This window comes from Cryptomeria japonica, chromosome 11, assembly GCF_030272615.1.
Source record: "Cryptomeria japonica chromosome 11, Sugi_1.0, whole genome shotgun sequence".
NCBI lineage: Eukaryota > Viridiplantae > Streptophyta > Pinopsida > Cupressales > Cupressaceae > Cryptomeria > Cryptomeria japonica.
In genome coordinates this window covers 333030807-333044733 of record NC_081415.1, presented here as the reverse complement: position 1 = coordinate 333044733, position 13927 = coordinate 333030807, and the positions used below count along the sequence as shown (strand labels likewise).

At 39.1% G+C, this 13927-nt stretch overlaps 1 protein-coding gene across 2 annotated transcripts in view; it reads left to right on the top strand.

Moving 5' to 3' along the window:
- LOC131075102 (uncharacterized) overlaps positions 1–13927 on the top strand; it is a 318013-nt gene that overhangs the window by 15774 nt on the left and 288312 nt on the right. The gene's annotated exons all lie outside the window — the stretch shown is intronic.

Genomic DNA, 13927 nt, shown 5'->3' with positions numbered 1-13927 from the left:
GAGATATGCGGTTGAGTGATAGTCATTTAAAAGTCCTCCCGCTGAGATATGCGGTTGAGTGATAGTTTCATTTAAAAGTCCTCCCGCTGCATAAGCGGTAGAGTGATTTGGTTCTATTATGTTTTGTTGCCTTGGCTGGTTTACGACCAAGTTTATGTTCTTCATCCCGTTGAAAAGTGGAAGGGGCTGGCTTGCCACCCAGTTTTGTAATTGCATTGTAATTTCCAGTGGATTAGAAAGCTAACGAACCCCTTGTCAATGTATGCTCTCACCTTCCCACATTGGGCTCTTGGTGATCAGAAAGTGGAAGGGTTACCTTTCAGCAGCATTTGGTTTTCATTTCCTAACCATAACAATTGTTGTGTTGAATGTAATCATGGGAAAATTCAAAAAAAAAAAAGAGGGAATTTTACAGTGGTATCAGAGCTGGTTTTTCCTGCCAGCCTGTGAAGTCAGGGTAAACAAAGTTCTCCATGAGTGACAGAGACATTCGCTACTACAACAGAGAACAGAAATGCCAGCAGTATCAGATCCCTACAGTGCCTTGTGAAGAGACTTTTTCTGAAGTCTTGAGAAACAGAGATAAGGAAGTTGATTCAGTAGACTCAGCAGATTCAATGGGGGAAAGATTTTTTGGACACAATGAAACAGCTATGGCTGTAGAGAAAATAGAAAAGAAATTTGACACAATGATGGACATGATGTCCTAGATGATAGCCACCTTTAGGCAGAATGCTGGAGGAGGGCATAATCATGATCCAAATCAGAATATGAGTGGTAATAATGGCAGTACTTCCAACAACTCCGGTGGTAATGGGAATGGCAGCAACAATGGCAGCCATGGAAATGAAATGCTTGTTGGATCGGTGACTAGACCATTGCAACATACATATCCCCTGTGTGAATTTCAGGGGGGTTTGTGACCTTTTTCAAAGTTTTGATATTTTTAACTTTTAACCCCCATTTGGTGAAAATCGGCATTGCAACGTCTTTGTAGGCTTTTAACTCCTTCACATTTAGGCGACTTTGCGAGAATTGGGGAGTTTGAAGTTCGCAATATGGCCCTAGAGGCCGAATTTGGTTTTAGCGGCACTTGACCCTTCATACCCCCTTCCTCCTCTGCAAGGACAAAAAGGCACAAACGGGGGGTCCCTGTCCAAGACGGGGATGGGTGTGCAATACGCACAACACGTAGTTGTGTGTCGTGCTTCATAATTATCAGCTTCAAGTGAGTCAATTTGAACAATCTCCTTCAATCGCTCCATTTGATAAGAATGAAAGTGCTCAACAACCTTTTGTGAAGTTTAAACTGAACAAGGGATTCATCAAGTTCAATGACAATAACACTAAGGTAGCAGCCACAACAACAAGTGTGCCTCCTTTATCCAAGTATTTTAGAAAATAATTTATTCCTCTTTCTGAATCTTTGCATAGCATTATGACACAATTGTTACAAAAAAATGTGTTGAAACTTCCTCCTATCAAACCAATTGAAACAATCAAACCTTTGCCACCTTATCATGATGCCAAAGCCTTTTGCCAATATCATCGTCAACCTGGTCATGACACTGAAAAGTGTTATTCCCCAAGGAGTAAAATTCAAGACCTTATTGATAACAATACCATATCTGTAGTTGGTGTGAATGACAAAGGAAACAAATTTGTAGCTCCTTCTAATGAAAATCTCCAAATCTTTACTAATCCTTTGTCTTCTCATTCTACTAATGTGATTGAGTTTGAGCATCTTGCCTTTTCTCCTAATGATCTTGGCCTTGAGTCTCATAATGTGGTGAATCTTATTGATAAACCTACACCTCCTAAGGACCTATTACATTTGATCCTAGCGAGACTATTAAAGCACCTGATGGCCCACTATATATCACTGCGAAGATCAAAGACATGCTCTCATGAGGAGTGCTCATTGATCCAACGTGTATGGTGAATGTGATAATTGAAGAATATCTTTATACCTTACAATTACATCATGTGACACATGATAAATCTGATGTGGTGATTAAAATCTTTGATGGTTTCTCTTGTCTCGCTATTGGCTCTATTACTCTTCCTGTTGAGGTTGGTACTAAATCTTTAGATGTTAATTTTGCTATCATTCCTACATTGGATCAATTTTGTGTGAAGTTGGGACACCCTTGGCTCTCTTCCATGAAAGCGATCCCTTCTACCGTTCATAAGTGTTTGAAATTCCCTCTTAATGACAAAATCATAACAATTAATCATAGCATGTACCAACCCACGGTGAGGCGTGGAGATGTTAATCTTGATTACTTTTGGTCTAAACAATTTGAACCTCTTAAGCCTAGAAGTGATGCTCTTTTTCAATCCTATCAAAGATGGGAGAATGAGATGATCTTATCCTTGAGTAAGCCTAGAGATCCTAATCCCATTCCTCTTCTTCATGATAGACCTATTTCTCCTCCTCATGATGGACCTGATCTCCTTCCTACCCCGTCTATTCCTCCTTTATATGTTGCGGTTCTGCCTCCTACATCTTATAAAGGAAAGCACTTGGCATCTCCTATTTTTCAACCTAAAAATCTTCTCCCATGTATCCTTCTTTAAAAGAAGAGAAGAAGCCTATGCCTATTGATCCTAAACCTTCACGACCTTCAACTAAAACTAAAAGAAACCGTTGTGTGAGAGAACGCCGACGGAGACGTTGTGCTAAAGCTCGTGAACTTGCTTCTCAACCCATTTCCTCCCCGAAGACTCCAAATGTTGACACGATCCCATTTGTCCAGCCTTTGCCTAACCCTAGGGAGGAAGTTCAACCTAAATGTCCAAGACATAAAATGCTTAAGAAAAATGATGGTTCATGTTCTATTCCAATTAAAGATTCTATTTTTATTAATCTTGATGAAGAGATGGATGAAAATGATGTTCATGCTAACAATGTTGATGATAATGATGATGAATATGAATATGTTGATGTTGACAATGATTTATCTAAACAATTCTTCACAAGCATTAATCCTAGCTCCTAGTAACAGACAAAGTGATCCATCATTAGAGCATGATCCTTGTTTGGAACTTGTGGTAGCTCCATCCACCGTGCTTGAAGTCACTTCTCTTGCATATTGTCCACCTTCCCAAAACAATGTTGAGCAAGATTGGGAGGTGGATGACTTGCTCGATTATCTTCATTCATGCCATAGATTATCTCTCTCTCTCTCTCTCTCTCCTTTCTTGCTTGTTTGTAACCTTCCTCTATTTGTTTCTCAATTCTTCTATTTGTTGTCCCTAGTGTTGTCTACTTGAGGATGATGCAAAGTGTTGAGATCTCTTTTGGTCTCTCCTATATTGACCCAAAAGACACATGTGCCCTTCTTCCATAGTGGTTCTACTTTCTTTGGGGAATGAGGACAATTCAATGCAAATAAACTTCATGATATACATTATTTATCATAAGAGCATATTGACCCTAGAGTTAAGTAGAACCCTTATGTGTTTTGTGTTTCATGATCATTATCCTTTGATGTATCCTTCTTGGGGGGCATGTTATTGTGATAATGTGCTGCTCTTTTGGATGAATGTATACTACTTTAAAGCATAGTTACAAGACTCGGACTCAGCAAGTTGATTTTTGACTTGACCTCGGACTCGGTGCTCGGACTCAACAAAGACTTGGTCAAGACTCGACAAATTGAAAAACCCAAGAAATTCAAAGATTTTTAATTATTTTAAACTTCTTTCATGCATTTTTTAATAAATAAACCTCAAAAACACAATAATCTGATCAAATAGAAACTACTTTGAACACATACACAAGTTTACATTCATCGCATAAGTATAAACGCAAATTTTAGGCTTGATCTAAAGGAAATAAGCTAAACTAAATAACACATTATAAATATAAATAGTGTCAAATGTCTACAAAATTCATGGAATATGAAATCCATGGCATCAAAAGTTCCAAAACATATATCTACATAAAAGCTAGAGCCTAGAAGTCTTAAGACTTATAGAAGCCAATACATTCTATTTTAATTTTTAAAGTTACAATGCTCCTTTGAGCCTTAGACTTCAGAGGAGCATTGTAACTAGAGGAGCCTAGAAGTCTAAGGCTCAAAGGGGCATTGTAACTAGAGAACTCATTATCATCTCAAGTACATGTAGAATGTATGGTCATTGCACGAGCATGCTTTGTTTATTTAAATTCACACATACCACTTCGTTATTTCTAGTGTTTTGTATATGAATCTGGGTAGAAAGAATTAGTTGTTTAACCAGATGAATTAATCGTAGATTCCTCAAATGGGTGGTTTACCATGGTGCAATCACTGGAAACAATGTGTGTGGTTCATTCCTGGTAGTGGCTTAAGCATCTCCACAAGTGAAGAAATCAGTGTGCAAGCAGTTCATGATGCAATTAGTATCCAATACCGTGTGAGAAGGAATGTCCATGGAAGTGAAGTATGTTGCAGACAAATCAGCAGTGCAGATCTTAATTTGTTCTGGGGGCGACGCGGGAGTCAAGGGTCAAGGCGTCAGGAGTTATTTTTCTATTGGCTGACATATTCTACCCCTATTTTTTGTAAACTATAATTTTTTTTTTGGCTTTTTTTAACCTTGCTGGGTGGCAGAGTCTGGGGCTTGGGACTCGACGAGTCTGCCGATTTTGACAGACTTGACGAGTCTATGCAGACCTGGCCAAACTCGATTGAGTTCGAGTCCAGGGTCCTCTGGCCTCAACAAAGGTGACCCGCCTCGGGACCCGCTGAGTCTGGGCCAGACTCTGTGAAACCTGAAACTCTGCTTTAAAGCAATTGCTCCCCTTGTGGCATATGCAATTGATTTAATGTGGGGGCAACTCCGCTCAATGTTTCTCTCTCTTGGATATCTCGATACTCAAGTTACTTTGCAAACTCAGTCTCTTGCTTGGTAATTTTGGTAATTTTCTTATCATGACTCATGGTAAGTGAACCTTACTAGGCTAGTAGTCATGGTTCTCTTTCTCTTTCTTATGATGTCCCTTTTATCTTGATCTTGAAGTTGTAAGATACCTAAAGTCCATTGGGGGCTTGGTGTGTCTTGCCTCCTTAACATCTTGATAGAAGCCTTTCAATGTGAAACTTTGTACTTTACCAAGACTACGCTTAGTTTCATACTCCTGCTAAAGTGGGGGCTAAATGTAGCATCCTAAATTGTACTTCCTTACGATTTTGTCCGCATTTGAGCCCTCACCTTGGCGTTCGTGTTCTGAGGCTTGAATAGGACTTGATTATGCTCTTGCTATGCAAATCTATCACCATTTTCACTTTGCATATCATCTTGCCCCTCAAATTTGGTCTCTGATTGTGTAGCACCAAGGCATGGCACCTTGGTCCCCTCAGGAACAGAGCGCCCGACGCCTCGGTCCTCTCAATCAGGACCTAAATTTGGGCTCCTTAACGGTCATGTGATTTGAGCGGGAATTCCAACTTTGTTGGCTCGTGGCGGAAAATTAAATTGGTTTTGAATGGGCAAGTATAAAAGGAGGTCTACTCCTCTCATTTGATATATCCGACAATACACACACATGAAATTCAATTTGACATCAAGCAATCAAGAATTCAAGTTCAAGCAAGCAAGCAATCAGTCTTTCTTCAAGCATTGAAGCAGAGATAAAGTCAAGATTCAAGCATTGGAGTTGACATTCATGTTCTATGTTATTGAAGACTTCATTAAACCCTAATTCCGTGTGGAGACAAACAAAACTTCACAAGGAGGTATATCATTTGTGTTTCAGTCATTATTCAGCATCTCCCTCAAAAGGAGAACAATTCCATTACTGCAATTCAATCAGATTTCATTTCTATTTCATGGGTAATTCCAAAATCGTTGTTTGACCTAAGGAAAACCCTATTCCCAACCTATTTCCCTTCTCTAGTGTGTGCAGGAATAGGTATGGAGCTATGACCTTCAATATAAGCTTTATTTACAGAGACGAATCGATCCCCCATTGGAGTGCGAAAAGTGCGGAGGACCAGAGCGACTGTCACACCGGTCCTGACAAATTAGAAGCTCCTTCTGGGTATAGATCCGAATCCTCTTACAATCCTTAGATCTAGGTTCGTGGCTCTATCCGACGACTGTAGCTTACTGTTATGCAATTTTACATCAATTTCCAACACATTTACCCTAATTTCAGCAAATTCAATAATTCAAGTCAACTTAAGAGAAAGAAGAGGCTCATCCAGCACCCCTGGAATTAGATCAGCATTCAGACCTCTTAGGTTTAGATCTATCTAATTCCTATCTTTCTCTAATGCAACGGTCCCCAAGTTAAAATTAGCGGATTTCATACATGTAATGGTGGAAACCCTAATTTTTCACCATTACAATTACAAAGATTTTAAATGAGTGATGATGAGTTTTAGTATGGAAGAGCAGAAGAAAAAAGAGATGTACAAAATGTAAGGACCTTGGCATCTTTCTTGTAATATGATTACTCTAAGTGGCACAGACCAATCCCCATTTAAGGAGGTTGGGGAGATTAATGTAGTAACAGGTCCTTGTAAACAAAAAACAATTGTTGAGTACACACATCTCACTCGAAGATTTTATTATTTAATCTATAACAAAACTCCCATAAAAACACTAACATGAAATTTGTAATCCCATAAAAACACCAACATGAAATTTGTTGCTTTTCCAGTGAGTCTACTAGGAAACAATATTTAAACATAGTTGATAAGTTTAAGATGCTTTTCCATGTAACTTAAACTTAAGAAAGAAGCTTCTTTGTTCCATCGTGTCACGTCCCCATAAATATTGGAAGAGTTATGTCTATTTATGGCTAAAAAGACAGTGTTCCTGAGTAGAAAACACATCATTATGGGTATCGAGGATTACATTCCTCCATATAGACGTCTTAATCCTTGGTAGTAACTAGTACGTGACACTTAGGCGCTAAATACAATTATCAAAGAACTCGTTTATCAAACTAACCATTTCATTGGTTAGCGATTAACTTGATTTAAGGAAGGAGTGCGTAGAACCAACGGGTGGCTTCAAACATCGTATCCCCTCACCAGTAAGGTATAAACTAAAAGATCGAAGCACTCTAAAGAAAAGTTAGGAGATTATATATATTATTTTCGGGAGAGATAGTCTAGACGATAGCAGGAGGGAAAGGGAAACTTCATATCCATAGTCGATTGCTGACAAATACAACTCATACCCCGAAGGCGCCAGTCGGATGCAAGCATTTGACGTTAAAGACTAGAGACCGAATCACCTGTGTCATCGACACCTTCATCATAATCGTATAATCTGCATGGCCGAAGGCCAAATGCTGTAACAAGCAGTAACGGTTCATCGACCCGACAAGACTCGGATCTCTACCAGCGAAGTGATTGATCATAATAAAGAACGATAGTACCTCTCCAATAGTCATTACATCATTGCCGGTATCTCAGACATAGAAGAATATAATCTATCACATCAGACAGGAAAGAGCTTGTACACTGTAAAACAAAATATCATATTCATTATAAAAATTGCAATATATACATATAGCATTGAGTTATCTATTGTAACAAATTCGGGAGGATCTATATGTTCTTATATCTGTACATAGTTCATCATTGTCATTACAAGTGATATTTACTGTCATTTATATCAGTTTCTTGATACTTTCTTAGGAAAAACGACTCTTGTAGTTAAAGTATTAGATTCTGTCCCAAAATTCATAAGCCATCCTAATAAGGGACATTACAGTGGTATCAAAGCAAATTATCCTGCCAGCTGTGGGAACCTGATGAATGCAAACATATCAGAGAAGGAAGGGCCAATCAGCCATGGCAGAATAGTTGGCCAAAGAAATGAAGACTTTCATGGAACAGACAAATGACAAGTTTGAGAAGACAAACCAGTTAATCCTCCGAGCCATTCAAAACATGAGTAACAACAATGCTAGGATCAACCCCAACTTGGGAAGGGACACACATTCCAACCAATCTGAAAATGAGCAGTCATCTCAGTGATCCATTCTTAGACCCACTATGCCATCATTTTTGCCAAGGGAAGAACCCATGATAGAAGTGGAGGAACCAGTAACTGAAAATGTGGATGAAATAGCAGCAATGTATGCAAGGTTAGAGCCCGAAATACAAGAAAGCATCCCTTTCAAAGAATACTATGAGGTCAAAACCCAAGCCAATCCAAATAGGAGGAAGAAGCATGTTGACAAAAATCTCAAAGCAAGGTTGAGTAAAATGACTTTTCCATACTTTGATGGAACCGGGAAATTTTCAGCTCAATCGTGGGTCCAAAAATTGGATACATATTTATCACTCAGCCCTATGATGGAGGAAAATGCCATCAGATTTGCCACCCTTCATCTAATAGGGATAGCACATGATTGGTGGCACCATGGCCTTGTCACTCAAGATCACCGAAGCATCACCACGTATAGTGATTTCACCCAAAAGCTCATCATAAGGTTTGATCAAAGACATCCAGAATGGTACTTCAAGGAACTAACCCTAATCACACAACAAGGGACGGTAGAAGAATATGCAAATGAATTTCAGAATGTGGCAGTCATGGTTCCCAACCTCTGTCAAGGAAGACTCACCTACCTATTCATAGGACTCAAAGAATCAATCAAAAAGATAGTCAATCCATTGGAGCCTCAAAATCTAAGTGAAGCAATACAAATGGCCATCAAAGCTTAAGACATTTACTCCAAAGAAAGGCCAAGATACATGACAGCCAAGACATATTCTAGGAGGGGTCATAGGGATGAATCTCATAAGGAGAAAGGAACACCATGCCATTTTTGCAATGAGACATGGAGACCCGGTTATAGATGCCAAACCAAGGGAGGCCAAGGACAAAGAGACGAATTGAGAAGGAAGAACCTATGTTTTAGATGCAAAGAACCATGGAGACCTGATCATAAATGTAAGAGAGGACAATTAAATCAAAGAGAAGAACCGAAGGATGAAAGAGAAGAAGGAAGCCCACACAAAAGACCAAGGTTAGAAGAGGAAGAACATGGAACCTTAGCTGTAATTTCAAACGATTATGAAGGTAGGCCACTCAAACTTAAAGGAGTCCTCAGAAGAACAAAAGGTAATCTCCTTAGTAGATAGTGGGGCTTCCCACAACTTCATTAGCAAAAATTTGGTAGCAAGAAGGAAGCTGAAAGCTGAAGAGTTCGAAGGATTTAAAGTAGCGCTAGCAAATGGAACCATTAATCATTGCACCAGGGTCATTCCTCAACTCGAGATTAAGGTGGGAGAACATATTATTAAAGGGGACTTCTATGTGATCACATTGGAGAATGATGTCATTTTAGGGAGACCTTGGATCCATTCATTGGGACGTTTCACCATGGACCTCCCAAATTTTGAGATTTGTTTTCAGCATGATGGACAAGAAGTAACATTAAAGGGCCTACCTAATGGAGATCCAAAAGTGGTTTCTTGCAAAAACATAGAAGAGATCGTTAGACATGGGCAAGGGGAATGGATCGCTCAATGGTTGGTTTTAAACAAAGCTGGTCCAAACTCACCTATGATTCATGTAGACTTACAGCCCATCTTGAAAAGACACAAGAAGGTTTTCGAAGACATTCCACATGGGATCCCGCCAAGGAGAGGATTTGAACACTCCATAGAACTCGAAGAAGGTGCCAAACCAGTAATTACCACCCCCTATAAACATCCACGAAGACTCAAGGAGGAGATTGAGAAGACCATCAATGAACTCCTTAAGATGGGGCACATCCAACCAAGCTGCAGCCCCTTTGCATCATCCGTTGTTTTAGTCAAGAAAAAGGATGGAACCATGAGGATGTACATTGACTACCGGGCCCTCAACAAAAGAACTATCAAGAACAGGTACCCGATACCAAGAATTGATGAATTAATCGACAAGCTTCATGGAGCAAAATATTTCTCCAAAATTGATCTACGAACCGGTTACCATCAAATAAGAATGAGGGAGGAAGATGTACCCAAGACAACTTTCCGATGTCACTATGGGCACTTTGAATTTTTGGTCATGCCCTTTGGCCTTACAAACACACCAGCCACTTTCCAATCATGCATGAACCATGTTTTCCGTCAGCAATTAAGAAAATTTTTACTTGTATTTTTTGATGACATCCTCATTTACAACAAAACCTAGGAAGAACATCTCGAACGTGTGGAAGAAGTCCTAAGAATCCTAGAGAAAGAATCTTTATATGCCAAAGAGTCGAAATGCGAATTTGGCACAAAGGAGATACTCTACTTGGGTCATAAGATCAATGAAGAAGGGGTGAGCGTTGATGAGGAAAATATCAAAGCTATTAAGGAGTGGTCTACACCCAAAACCTTGACCCAACTTAGAGGGTTTGTTGGTCTATGCAGCTATTATAGACGTTTTGTTAAAGGATTTTCCAAAATAGTAGCACCCCTCACCGGCCTAACCAAGAAAGGAGCCTTCTCATGGAACGATACAACGCAACAAGCATTTGACCAGTTGAAGGAAACCATGAGTTCATGTCCGGTTCTAGCCATTCCTGATTTCACACTACCATTTGAATTGCAATGTGATGCATTGGGAGAGGGGATTGGAATAGTCCTCATGCAAAGAAGACATCCAATAGCATTTGAAAGTAGGAAGTTGACTGAAATGGAAAGGCACTATTCAATTTATGACAAGGAGATGTTAGCCATTATGCATGCCTTAGCAAAATTCTGACAATACCTTGTATGTGGAAAACTTTCATGTTAAAACAGACCATAATAATTTACGTTATTTTATGAATCAAAAAGATTTGAACGATCGACAACGAAGTGGATAAGTAAGATACAAGCTTATGATTTTGACATTGAATATGTCAAAGGTACCCATAATGTAGTGACATATGCATTATCAAGACGCCCTTGTTTGAATAACATTACAAGCATCACGAAGGAGTGGAAGAATGACATCATCTCAAAATATGGAGGATACCAAATGATGAATACAAGGTAAATGAAGACATTATCTTATACAAAAACAGGGTATATCTACTTGCTAATTCAAAAATGAAGGATAAGATTTTGAGGGAATACCATGATAATCCCCTAGCAGGACATGAGGGTTACTACAAAACATACAAGCAGGTTTGAGAAAGATATTCATGGAAGGGACTTAAGAAAGATGTCCTCAAACATGTGCAAGAATGTATGACTTGCCAACAAAACAAGGTAGAACAAGGACACCCAACAGGCCTCTTACAACCACTACCCATTCCCAACCAGAAGTGGGAAAGCATCACCATGGATTTTATAACCGGACTACCTAAGGTGTATGGTAAGGATTGTATTTATGTTGTAGTAGATAGACTCACAAAGTATGCTCACTTCTTTGCCATCTCTACCAACTACAATGCAGTTCAAATAGCAGAAGTATTCTTTTAAGAAGTTTTTAGACTTCATGGGTTGCCAATAAATATAGTTAGCGACAGGGACAGCCGCTTTCTTAGCCAATTTTGGCAAGAACTTTTCAGATTAGCCGGTACAAAACTTACACCTAGCACAAGCGACCATCCACAAATAGACGGTCAACCAAAGATTGTTAATAAATAGATAGAAGGATATTTGAGGAACTACGTCACGGGGCAGCAAAAGGCATGGCCTAAATGGTAACATCTTGGAGAACATTGCTATAACAATACACATCACATCTGTATAGGGATGAGCCCCTTCAAGGCCTTGTATGGATATGAAGCCACAACATTTGGGGACCTTGTCCAAGATAGTAGAGTGCCCGGAGCTAAAGACTTTGTTCAGCAAAATATTGACATCACAAAAACTCTCAAGGAAAACCTCCATCAAGCTCAAAATCAGCAAAAAATATATGCTGATAAGAACCGTATGGAAAGATTGTTTGAAGTGGGAGACATGGTGTTTTTAAGGTTGCAGCCATACAAACAATCATCAATTAAGCCAAGTGGAGCAGAAAATCTCAAACCAAGATTCTATGGCCCCTACAAAGTCTTGAGAAGGATAGGGGATGTAGCTTATGAAGTGGAGCTTCCCGAAAATAGCAAGATCCATAATATATTTCATGTATCCCCATTGAAGAAAGTCCTAGGACAAAAAGTTGTTCCATGTACACAGTTGCCACCATTTAATGATGAGGGAAAACTCATATTAGTACCGGAGATTATCTTAGATACTAGAGAAAGGAGTTTATGAAATAGAACCATCACCGAGTTACTAATTCAATGGAAAGGCCTACTGGTGGAAGATGCCACATGGGAAAGGAAAGAAGATGTTGAGGCACTCCAAAAGGAGAGCAACACTTATATGTAAAATTTAATTTATACCATTGTATTTGTAAATATTAGAAAGTTGTAACAATCAAATTTTTTTCTTTTGCAATTAAAATTACTCAAGAATTAGAACAGGTACATAGAATAGGCGGTGTGGCTCAAGGAAGCCATAAACGTGCCTAGAAAAGTAGGATGACACAAAGAAGGTCAATCCTCTCTAAGTGTAATGGCTCAAGGAAGCCAATGAGGGTAGCTAGGCTCAAGGAAGTCAGCACCCTAGATGAGTGGGATGGCACAAAGAAGGTCAATCCTCTCTAAGTATAGGGCTCAAGGAAGCCAAATATGAGCAGCTAGGCTCAAGGAAGTCAGTACCCTAGTGGAGTAGGATGACACAAAGAAGGTCACTCCTCTCTAAAGCATGAGGGCTCAAGGAAGCCAATAAGGGTAGCTTGGCTCAAGGAAGCCAGTGCCCTAGATAAGAAGGATGACACAAAGAAGGTCATTCCTCTCTATGAATAAGGACTCAAGGAAGTCCATTAAACTACTGACCCAAAGGAGGTCAGTCTTTACAAAAGGGCTCAAGGAAGCCAAGACAGGTAAAGGCTTAAGGCAGCCACTCTTTTCTCCTAAGTATACTTTGCATTACGTTAATTTATATGTTTATATATATTAGTGTACTAATCTTAGTGCAGGAAAAGGAAGACAATAAAATTGCTTGAGGACAAGCAAATTCAAGAAGGGGAGACTGTCATGTCCCCATAAATATTGGAAGAGTTATATGTATTTATGGTTAAAAAGACTGTGTTCCTGAGCAGAAAACACGTCATTATGGGTATTGAGGATTACATTCCTCCATATAGATGTCTTAATCCTTGGTAGTACGTGACACTTAGGCGCTAAATACAATTATAAAAGAACTCGTTTATCAAACTAACCATTTCATTGGTTAGCGATTAACTTGATTTAAGGAAGGAGTGCGTAGAACCAACGGGTGACTTCAAACATCGTATACCCTCACCAGTAAGATATAAATAAAAGATCGAAGCACTCTAAAGAAAAGTTAGGAGATTATATATATTATTTTTGGGAGAGATACTCTGGACGATAGCAGAAGGGAAAGGGAAAATTCATATCCATAGTCGATTGCTGACAAATACAACTCATACCCCGAAGGCGCCAGTCGGATGCAAGCATTTGACGTTAAAGACTAGAGACCGAATCACTTGTGTCATCGACACCTTCATCATAATCGTATAATCTGCATGGCCGAAGGCCAAATGCTGTAACAAGCGGTAATGGTTCATCGACCCGACAAGACTCAGATCTCTACCTGCGAAGTGATCATAACAAAGAAGGATAGTACCTCTCCAATAGTCATTACATTATCGCCGGTATCTCAGACATAGCAGAAGATAATCTATCACATCAGACGGGAAAGAGCTTGTACACTGTAAAACAGAATATCATATTCATTATAAAAATTGCAATATATACATATAGCGTTGAGTTATCTATTGTAACAAATTCGGGAGGATCTATATATTCTTATATCTTTACATAGTTCATCAGTCTCATTACAAGTGATATTTACTGTCATTTATATCAGTTTCTTGATACTTTCTTAGGAAAAATGACTCTTGTAGTTAAAGTATTAGATTCTGTCCCAAAATT